The sequence below is a fragment of the Silurus meridionalis genome, chromosome 2, assembly GCF_014805685.1.
Source record: "Silurus meridionalis isolate SWU-2019-XX chromosome 2, ASM1480568v1, whole genome shotgun sequence".
In the NCBI taxonomy this organism is placed as follows: Eukaryota; Metazoa; Chordata; class Actinopteri; order Siluriformes; family Siluridae; genus Silurus; species Silurus meridionalis.
The window spans coordinates 18,651,043-18,661,934 of NC_060885.1; the positions used below are offsets into that span (position 1 = coordinate 18,651,043).

At 43.4% G+C, this 10,892-nt stretch overlaps 1 long non-coding RNA gene across 1 annotated transcript; it reads right to left on the bottom strand.

The window, feature by feature from the left end:
• Positions 1-4,059: 4,059 nt before the first annotated feature.
• LOC124403276 lies at positions 4,060-5,109 on the bottom strand. The gene is made up of 3 exons (XR_006928870.1): positions 5,004-5,109; positions 4,886-4,930; positions 4,060-4,614 (listed from the first exon to the last, which is right to left on the bottom strand). It is a non-coding gene; the product is annotated as an uncharacterized LOC124403276 (long non-coding RNA).
• Between the last annotated feature and the right edge of the window lie 5,783 nt (positions 5,110-10,892).

Genomic DNA, 10,892 nt, shown 5'->3' on the forward strand with positions numbered 1-10,892 from the left:
TTATCAGGATATGGACTCCATGCTGGCGAACTCTCCAGAACTCCAGGGAGCAGTGCAATAGGGGAAAAAGCATACAGCCCGAGCAGGGCTGGGTGATTGAGGGACAACTAGAGGGGACAGGTCCACTTGTGCTCTGTAAAACTTCCTCCATATCTGCACCACCACATCTGGGTGGAGTCTCCATTCCCCGTGCCTCAGCTCTTGTCTCAATAGGGCGTCTGCTTCCTGGTTTATGCACTCTTTGATATATGCTGCACTCACCGAGAGCAGCTTCCCTGGGCCCACAGGAGCATCTGATGTTCCAGGCTATATAGGAGGTGAGATCGTAGACCCCCTTGTTGGTTGATGTAGGAGACCAGGGATGTTTTGTTTATATAGATCAGCACATGGTGGCCTCTTAGGTCTGAGAGAAAATGCTTTCAAAAGAGCCAGAAGCACAGCCAGCATCTATAGGCAATCTACAGGCCTGTAATAGCTCCCTAGTCCAAGGTCCAGGTCAGCCTGATAAGTTTGCAACACAGCCATTGTGTGCAGTCAGCTGGCGGCTAGACCCGCTGCCTTTTAAGCCTTGTCCACCAAAGTGGAGGAAGTCCGAAAAGGCTTGGTGGGCACTGCCGGGACCTTATGGGAATGGGTATGGGTGTAACGTCTGGCACAGGTCATTTAGATTTCATGTCCCAGACATTCCTTTTAACCCTTGACATCTTCAATCAAAGGATGAACACTAAGGCTCACATTTTTACTGGGGGTTTGTATATCGCAGTGTCAAACCCCACCCGAAGACACGAAGCCCTGACCTCTCCAGCTGACTTCAAAGCAGCATTCAACTGATAACACAAGCCAGTCTCTATACCTTACACAGTATACACACACACACACACACACACACACACACACACACCACAAGGAGCATTCTTTAATTAATTAAACAATAAATAAAATGTTCCACATTCCATGGCATAAACCTATATCTTGTATTTTCTCCTCAACAATAGTTATACTCTAAAAGATTTGGTAATGTACCTCTGTTTTAATTTTGTCTCTTCTTTTGATGTCAAAGTTGATTTAAAATTATCTTCTCTTTATTTCTATTTTCCTAACAAGGGTGCATTGTATACACCAGAATATAATGTTGTATTAACATAAGTTATACCTTAAATACTGATCCCGGTACATTGTACCTCTGTTTTATGGCTGTCTTTTCTTTCTATATTTAATATCAAAATGATCACAAAATTATCTGTTCCATATTTTCCAAACAATGGTGCATTTTATTTGATCATGAAATGTACCATACTGCCTAGTGTGAATAGGCACAGCTAGGTCGAAGGACACAGGGTCCAGGAGTGGCCCTAAGGTCAAGGCTGTAGACAAAGGTCAGTGGGGTAGACCAGCCCGCAGCATTACAAATGTCTTGGAGAGACACTCCAGAGGACAAGGCATTAGCATGACAGGTCGTGGGGGAACTAAGGGCACCTTGGGGACATACCCTGTTCTGGGGTAAAGAAAGGCACTGACCATGCCTGGGGTAAACTCCAGGAGAGACGGGGGGACGGAAAGGGCCTGAAGGGCCATTACCTTCTTTAGGGAGGAGATGGCCAGAAGAAAAAGGCTTCCCAGGTCACACACAGGCACTCTAATAGTGGACACTTTTAGGGTGGAAGGAGACAACCCTGTGGCAAACTGTTCCTCAAGGAATTCCAGCACTGAACCGACCAGGCACCATATAGTTATCAGGATATGGACTCCATGCTGGCGAACTCTCTCCAGAACTCCAGGGAGCAGTGCAATAGGGGAAAAAGCATACAGCCCGAGCAGGGCTGGGTGATTGAGGGACAACTAGAGGGGACAGGTCCACTTGTGCTCTGTAAAACTTCCTCCATATCTGCACCACCACATCTGGGTGGAGTCTCCATTCCCCGTGCCTCAGCTCTTGTCTCAATAGGGCGTCTGCTTCCTGGTTTATGCACTCTTTGATATATGCTGCACTCACCAAGAGCAGCTTCCCTGGGCCCACAGGAGCATCTGATGTTCCAGGCTATATAGGAGGTGAGATCGTAGACCCCCTTGTTGGTTGATGTAGGAGACCAGGGATGTTTTGTTTATATAGATCAGCACATGGTGGCCTCTTAGGTCTGAGAGAAAATGCTTTCAAAAGAGCCAGAAGCACAGCCAGCATCTATAGGCAATCTACAGGCCCGTAATAGCTCCCTAGTCCAACTCCCGCAGCAGGTCAGCCTGATAAGTTTGCAACACAGCCATTGTGTGCAGTCAGCTGGCGGCTAGACCCGCTGCCTTTTAAGCCTTGTCCACCAAAGTGGAGGAAGTCCGAAAAGGCTTGGTGGGCACTGCCAGGACCTTATGGGAATGGGTATGGGTGTAACGTCTGGCACAGGTCATTTAGATTTCATGTCCCAGACATTCCTTTTAACCCTTGACATCTTCAATCAAAGGATGAACACTAAGGCTCACATTTTTACTGGGGGGTTTGTATATCGCAGTGTCAAACCCCCACCCCGGAAGACACGAAGCCCTGACCTCTCCAGCTGACTTCAAAGCAGCATTCAACTGATAACACAAGCCAGTCTCTATAGCTTACACAGTATACACACACACACACACACACACATATACACCACCCTAAAAGCCAGATAACCCCTGGCCTCTCTGGTTGATTTCACAAGGACCCTCAAACCATAAAACAATTCACTCTCGAAACTCGGCCCCAGTATGCCTGTTTGTGACTGACACACACACACACACACACACACACCACAAGGGAGCATTCTTTAATTAATTAAACAATAAATAAAATGTTCCACATTCCATGGCATAAACCTATATCTTGTATGTATTTTCTCCTCAACAATAGTTATACTCTAAAAGATTTGGTAATGTACCTCTGTTTTAATTTTGTCTCTTCTTTTTGATGTCAAAGTTGATTTAAAATTATCTTCTCTTTATTTCTATTTTCCTAACAAGGGTGCATTGTATACACCAGAATATAATGTTGTATTAACATAAGTTATACCTTAAATACTGATCCCGGTACATTGTACCTCTGTTTTATGGCTGTCTTTTCTTTCTATATTTAATATCAAAATGATCACAAAATTATCTGTTCCATATTTTCCAAACAATGGTGCATTTTATTTGATCATGAAATGTACCATACTGTCTTAATACACTATGGATAAAACTAAGTTCTCCAAAGCAAGTATAACCTGGAAACCATGCCCACAAACACACGAACAAAGGAAGTTTCTCCCTCCAAAATTTCAGGCAATAGCATTGGCCATTCCCCCAAAGATGGATGGGGTTCAGGACCTTTAAAATATCTTATTACTAATCACTATTCAAGTCAAGCTCTCTTGCTCGCTCGGCTCGTTCAGAAAGGCTCAGAGGCCAGGATGCCCGGGGGCCTAAAGGGCCGGAGAGTCGGATGCTTAGAACAGCCCAGCAACCCTTTTTGAGATCTTCCAGCAAGCCTTACCTTTAGGAACAACAACTGCTCTGATCTTTAGGAGAACCTGAAAGAACATCTAACTGACTCTTCAAAGATTCCTTTGTCTACCACATCCGGACTCTTGTGCAACAAGCAAGTAACCGTTTTACCAACCAATTTAGATGCGTGTTTAAGTTTGAGCCCCTTAATTTTAAGGTGATTTGATTTCCTTGATGAGTCTTGATTAGGTTGTGTTTAATTTTGAAGATTAAGCTTTCCATTCCTTTAATATCTTTCCCTTCTCTCACTCCTTTTCCTATTATTAACTTTTGTTTATGTTTATTTAAATTTTTATTTTCTTTATTTATTTGTATGTTGTGTGGATAATTGTATGGTATAAAGTAAAGGGGGGTCGCGTCTTTCTTTGCCGGTGTAGCGTGAGGGGCCCAAAAGACCCCAATATGTACTTGTTACTCGACTACGCCACCCTGGGATCTACCCATGGGAAATACTAATTTAAATTAAACAGGTTCAGTGTGTACCAAATAAAAAGGAACAGAGACAGATTTCTTATTTTAGTGTTGAATTTTATTAACCTCCTCAACACATCCAGAATCAGTTAAAATATAAACCTTTATTATTAGTACCTTATTTTATTTAAAACTGCAACATGAATCATATTAAAAGGATACCAAATGTTACAATTACCAATTAACACCAAACATTCCAGTGGATACAAAGGAAGACTGACAGGCCACAGGTGCAGGCCCACTTTAACCCCAAAAGGTTCACCCAAAATGGTGCCTGTAAAGAAAAACACACACGCGCACACCCACACACACGCAAAGTGCCACACACCGTAAATTCATAAAATTCACACAGCATGCAGTGTAAACCGTAGCACAGATTCCACCATCAAAGGACCAACACCCACAATCCAACCAGTGCTCCCAGATGATCCACTGGAAAGGAACAGATACACAAAATCAGTTGGTTATTATACAGTAAAATATCTGCAAACAATCCCCCTATAGTCTTTTTACCAATCAGCTAAACACAGCATCCATACAACGTGATGGGTGCCTTAAATAAAGAAAACCAAACAAACATTAAATCACAAAACCCAAAAATAAAGGGTAAAGAAGGACAGCAGTGACCAAATGCAGTTCCTAAAAAAAACAAAAAAACATTAGAACTGCATAATCACATAACTTTAAAAAAAAAAAAAAAAAAAACATTTAGCATTATTTATTTAAAAACCCTGCAAACCCCTCGTTTAACCAGGCCTGCACAACAATACCACACTCAAATGGCAAACAAACAGCACATCCACAGTCCAGCCGCCAAAGAGCAAATCTGATCACCCTAAAACCAAACTCTTACAGATTAAAAAGCAGGATAGCAACCAAACACCAAAAGGGGAAAATTATCCTCCCTTACCTCTTATTAAATGCACAACACTTGCACATGAAGGATAAACGCCGCCTATGGAAGAGAAAAACCCCATAAAACAATACTTCTTTCTACCTGAACACAAAAGAAAACATCGATTGCTCACCTTATTAGAGAAGAAATCTGACGCTGAAACAAACAGACAATCAAGCAGCAACCATTCCTCACAGCTGCTCAGACACTTTATAAGAGTACGGAATCCGAAGCATTTGTTCATTCGCTCACGCTAATCGGGACACTTCCTCTTAAAGGGGCAATGCACTCACTGGGGCCTACCTCTTAAAGGGGCTACGCTTTTTTTTGCTTTTAAAAAAAGGTACATTTTAAGATAAAAGGCCCCATAAAGGACCTCACTACACCGGGAAGATACCTCTTTTATAGAATTAATAAAAGATTATACTGTCTGTTCGGAGGACGAACAGACCAAATAAGCGTAATGTTAATTCCATTACAGTCAATTCAACTAAATTTAAATATTTAGGAGTAACTATAACCCGTTATAATTACTTATAAATATTTCCTGTTTTTTGCAAGCTAAATTCGCTACATGGGTAAGCTTATTACAATGCAGCACCCGCTGAGAGATAGCCAGCATCTCTTCAACTCGGGGCATCGCCCCATAACCACACTCTATCAGCCCTACTACATTAGCGTGGAGAGAGACGCTAAGACTAAAGAGGCAGCGACATAGGTCGTAGAAGGTTCTCATCCAGCTTGCGCAACAGATACTGATCTGCTTCTCATCTGGCCAAGCAATATGCAGCTTTGCCAGCATCCATTCCCTCCCCTCCTCAGAGAAAGAGAGTTGGAGCACAGTGCTATCCTTACAGGGGGTTGCTTACAAACCCTGGGGAAAAGCACTGGTGAGGCAGAAGAAAGGGACAGGCCCATCTCCAAACACTCTGCCAGATCCAACTGCAAGCCCCATGACCTTACTCGGCACTTTGCCTCGGCGAAAGCGAGGCCAGAACCATGAGGAGCGAGGCCACAGTGCTCGAAGAGACATGCAGCAGCAATGAAAGCATGCTCCAGTCTCAAGCAAGCAACACACAAACTGTCTACTGTGACCTTGATCAGGAAAAAGTGTTTCTTAAGATGACTGTCTAAAAGAAGAATTGTATTAATGTGTCAAGGCAAGTGTCAGCCCTGAGGACACTGAACCCAAACACACACTCTGCTTTAACTAATTCACAGCAAGGCCAAGTTCTATCACTTTTACTGTATATGTCAACTAATCATACCCTGTTAAACCCTGTAAATAATAACATGAAAGGTATATACCTTTCCAAGGAAAAGTATACACAAAATAAGCAAGACCAGTCACAACCTAACATTTCCAGACACTATAGAGAGTTTTGGGACCACTGTAATTCCACTAAGGCATGTGCCCAAACTTTCAAATATGGCCTGAACAGACCACAGCTAAGTCCATAAGGGCTGTCACTAAAATATTATTTTATAACTTCAATATAGTGAAATTAATTTATTAAAATGACTGTAGCAAGGAATCAGCTTTAGATGTGACACACAAGGTGATATTCATAAATTGTATGCTTCTATTCAGGATAAATGACACTGACCACCTTAGTTAAGGACACTTTCAATAATACCCAAAAGGTTTCTCATGCTTAGTGGTTGAATTCATCACCACTTATTAGCTCTAGTAATGTTCTGCCCTGTTTGCTCTCATAAAAAAAGATGCTTTTAACCAGATAGCTTGCAGCTGCTTCAGTTTCTCTGCCCTCTCATTTTATAATTTATTTTGTAATGCCTAAGATTTGGTTCGTAACATCTCATGATATTCATGTCCTTAATCATGGCATCAGTCTCTTGACATACAAGGCACAAAAATGTTCTATGGCTCTCAATGAAAAAGATAATTCTTCTTTCCAGCTCTTTAAAAATCACTCTTTCTCACTGTTAACTTTGACTTTTTTGCTGTCTGTAGCCACGATTAAATATCAGACAGGAAAAAGCCTCTTTTGCAATTTAGCTGTGTTTACATAGATTATTGACACAGTCAGGTAAAAAAATGCAACATGTTCTCTTACCATTTCAAGAGAGAAGCCATGGGCCAGTTAATCTCTCCTCAGGCCATATGTGGCCCTGAGGCAAATCCACTAACCCTAACCCACTCTATGGTATGGTACTACCTAATACCAGCACAAAGAAAAAAAATGATCCTACTCCTCACTATAAAGTTACCAAAAAATAAATGTCTAGGCTCAGCAAATGACTGAAATATGAACACTATTCATTAAGTGAGGGAACCTTATCCTAAATCCTCAATCCTATCTTGAGGTGTATTTAGTGCATTTTATCTCATTATCTAATTTGCCAGTGTAAATCTGACCACCCAGGTGTGGACCTAGGGAGTGGCCATACTGTAAACTGAATCTTAGTCACCCTATTGGCCACCTCAGTCACAACTATATTTTCTTTTTTTTTCCCAAAAAGAATTAAAGTTTATTAGTGATAGACCTCTTTACCACAACAAAATATAGAATTTCTACAATATCCAAGAATTGTGCATTTTCAGTTATATCTCTGTTAGTAACAAAGTTATGTTAGTTATAGGCAAAACCAGAAAGCCGCTTTTTTTGCAACAAATGAGCCAGTGATGGAGTCCAATGTTTCATGTACACATGTATCATAATGGTTGAGCATTTGAAATTAACCTCCTTTAGTTTCGTTTGTACAATTACATTTCGTGCAAAAAATGCCTGGCTCTGCTACTTGACCACCGGGTCATGATATGACTTAAATGAGGGAAGGGAATCATAAATGAGAATCATAAAGTGTAGTGAAATGATAGACTAGATGTGTGTTTCACGAGAGAGAGAGAGAGAGAGAGAGAGAGAGAGAGAGAGAGAGGTTTTTTCTTAGCAGTGCTGAAACAGAAATTTAATGACATCTCAAAATATTTTAAAGCTATACAGATTTGCATTATTTATTAGAGTTATATCTTACAGGCAAAAATTGAATTTTATTAATCAGAAGGTAACCATTTCAAAAGGTAACAATTTCTTACCTTTCTCTCTCAGAACAAATTCTCTGTAAGCCATGTACCCTTTAAGCAAACCTTAAGAAGTCAAATATACATTATAATGTAGAATCCATTTGCTGTCTCTCTCTCTCTCTCTCTCTCTCTCTCTCTCTCTCTCTCTCTCTCTCTGTCTGTCTTTCAATGAAGCAGTAATAGACCAGTTGCGTCTTCAGGGTGTTTAGTTTTTACGCAGTCCTGTCATTGACACAGCTCTTGTTCCCTCAGGGAACTAGGGTTACCTACCTAACCTAGTGACGTTCCCTTTCAGGAACTTGAGCTGCGTCAAAAACGCTTTGGGAACAAGTATCCAATCACTGACCAGTCCCTGCCTAGTGGGTTTGAGCACACCAGCCTCTGGCACTTTTGAGGGAGGAGATTGTTAGGAGAAAGGTGATCTTAACTGACAGATACCTAAAGGGCCACATCAGTCAAGGGCTCGAAAGAGGGGCCCAGATAAAGCTGCCAGAACAGTGGCCAAGTCCCACACAGGCACCCTGGGTTGGGTCCCTGGCCTTAGCCTCTGGGTGCCGTGTAGGAAAGTGTCAAGAGGGGGTCAAGAGGGGGTGCTTCCCCAGCTGGGTACATTAAGCCACGATAGCAGACACGTAAACCTTCAGGGTTGATGGAGGTAACCCTGCGGACACTATTTCTGCAGGATCTCCAGAACTTAACCAACCGGGCAGTCGACTGGGTCCAACCTATGGTGCTCACACTACATGGTGAACAGATGCCATTTAGCGGCATACAAGCTCCTCGTGGCGGGAGCTCTGGAATGGAGAATAGTCTCTAATACCTAAGTAGAGAGACCAGCTGCTTGGAACTTCACCCCCTCAGAGGCCACAGCCACAGCTTCCATAACTCTGGGTGGGGGTAAACCAGACTTCCTCTGACTGGAAGAGGAGATCCTTCCTGGGAGAAATTCCCAAGAAGGTCCCTCGAGGGGGGACAGCAGGTCCACAAACCAAGGTCTGCTTGGCCACGAGGTGCCAGGACGAGCTCCCTCCTAGTGGATTCTCTCCAGAAATCCCTATAGGCATCCCTAAGATCTATCGTGACAAACCAGTCCTTGAACTTAATCTGAGACACAATCTCCTTGAGAGTAAGCATCTTGAACCTGAGCCACTTGAGTGAGCGCTTCAAAGAGTGTGGATCTAGGATCAACCACATTCCGCCATCCTTCTTCGGAAAAACGAAGTACTGGCTGTAGTAGCCTGACTCTTTGACCAAGGAAGGAACCACCTCAATGGCCCCTTTCCTTAGGAGGGTGCATACTTCCTGTTCCAGGACCAGAGCCTGCTTGTGTCCCACCATAGTAGGACACAACCCGTTGAACCAGGGCGGAGGGGACCCAAACTGAATTGAGTAGCCCTTTTTATTGTGCACAGGATCCACCGAGGAACGTCTGGCAAGCCTTCCCAAGCTGCCAGTAAATCTCATAGAAGACCAGCCTCTCTGACCCTTCCAGAGCGGCTGGAGCAGTGCCCTGCAGCTGTTGGGGCCTCCTGAGAGGCAGCGGGTCTCCTCCATCCGCAGCTATCTTTCAGGCGGGAAGCTGCACTCTGAAGCACTCTTGTGGCAGAGCTAACAGCCTGGCCTCCCCCTCTGCCCACAAGCCTTCTCTTCTGACCCTTTCAGAACAGCTGGGGAGATCCCCTGCAGCTGTAATTGCTTCACAAGCAGGCCCGGGTCCCCTCCATCCCCAGGGTGGACGGAAGGAGCCACTCGGTGGAGGGGACTGCCCTCTGTGGAGGCGCTAACAGTCTGGCCTCCTGGTGGTGTAGAGGAGGTACGGCCACCGCAAGTGTGAACCGCCATCCCCGAAGCAGGGCACTCTGATAGTCAGGGCCGCTGCACCACTGCCCTCAGGTTGGCCGACCCCTTGGACTTGAGCTTAGAATGTCGCCTTGGGCCCCCCAGCAGGGTCCGGGTGGCAACGCTCTGTTTCTGGGCCTCAAGAGCAGCCAAATGAGAGCAACGGGGAAAGTACAGCTGAAATGCTGCCAACTTCGTTTTAGCTTTTGGGGCATTCAGCAGAAAAACCCTGTCCCCGTCAGGAATTTCTGACTCCTTGATATCATCAGCCCCAGAGTTAAATTCCTCGTCCAGCTCTCGCAGCAGATCGGCCTGGTATGCCTGTAACACACCCAAAGGCTGAAGTGGCTCTTAACCCTCTGGAGTCGGCGCCCAAACATGCTTTTTTTTCAGATGCCAGCAAAAAGAGCTTAAACTGCTCGGTCATATTTGATCAAAAATGTCAAAGTAATACATCATTTTAATCTGTAAAGGGTCTACTTTCATTTGTGTATGCTCACTATATAACCAAAATGTTGTATTTTTTTTAAATAAATAAAATATTCATCTGTCGCCTTTGTCTGCGTAAACTTTTTTTAGAAACACGTCATCAAAAAGCGCTGAAACTCGGCCAATAGCTGACACACGTAAATAAAAAATATATCTTTAGACAGCTTAAAGTGTGTAGTTTTAGAATAAGTCGGTGAAATAAAAAAACATATGTTTCCAATAAATATAAATCATGTGAAACCAAGTAGAGGCACAGATTTTCCACCGCAGCTCATTATCTGATAATGAGCTGCGAGCGGACACGCCCCCCCGCTATTCACAGGTAAAACAGTTCACACATTGAGACACACACACGCCCCCCGGACAGTGGCATAAAACAATGCCAGAGAATTTACCTTTTCATCCGAAGAAGATTGCGATTCCGACGAGGAGCGTTTGCATTTTGAAGAGCGAGGACTTTCCAGCAAGTTGCTACGATGAGTAAGTTATTAAATCTTGCATTCTGATCATATAAAACTCATATTGTTTGTAGACATCTCTGCCTAGCTTTTGTCAGCATTGCCTTTTAATGTTACAACAAATATCTGCCAATATCTGCTCATTTGTAACATTAACTGTTTGTAATTGTATGCTCTAAATATTGTTGAC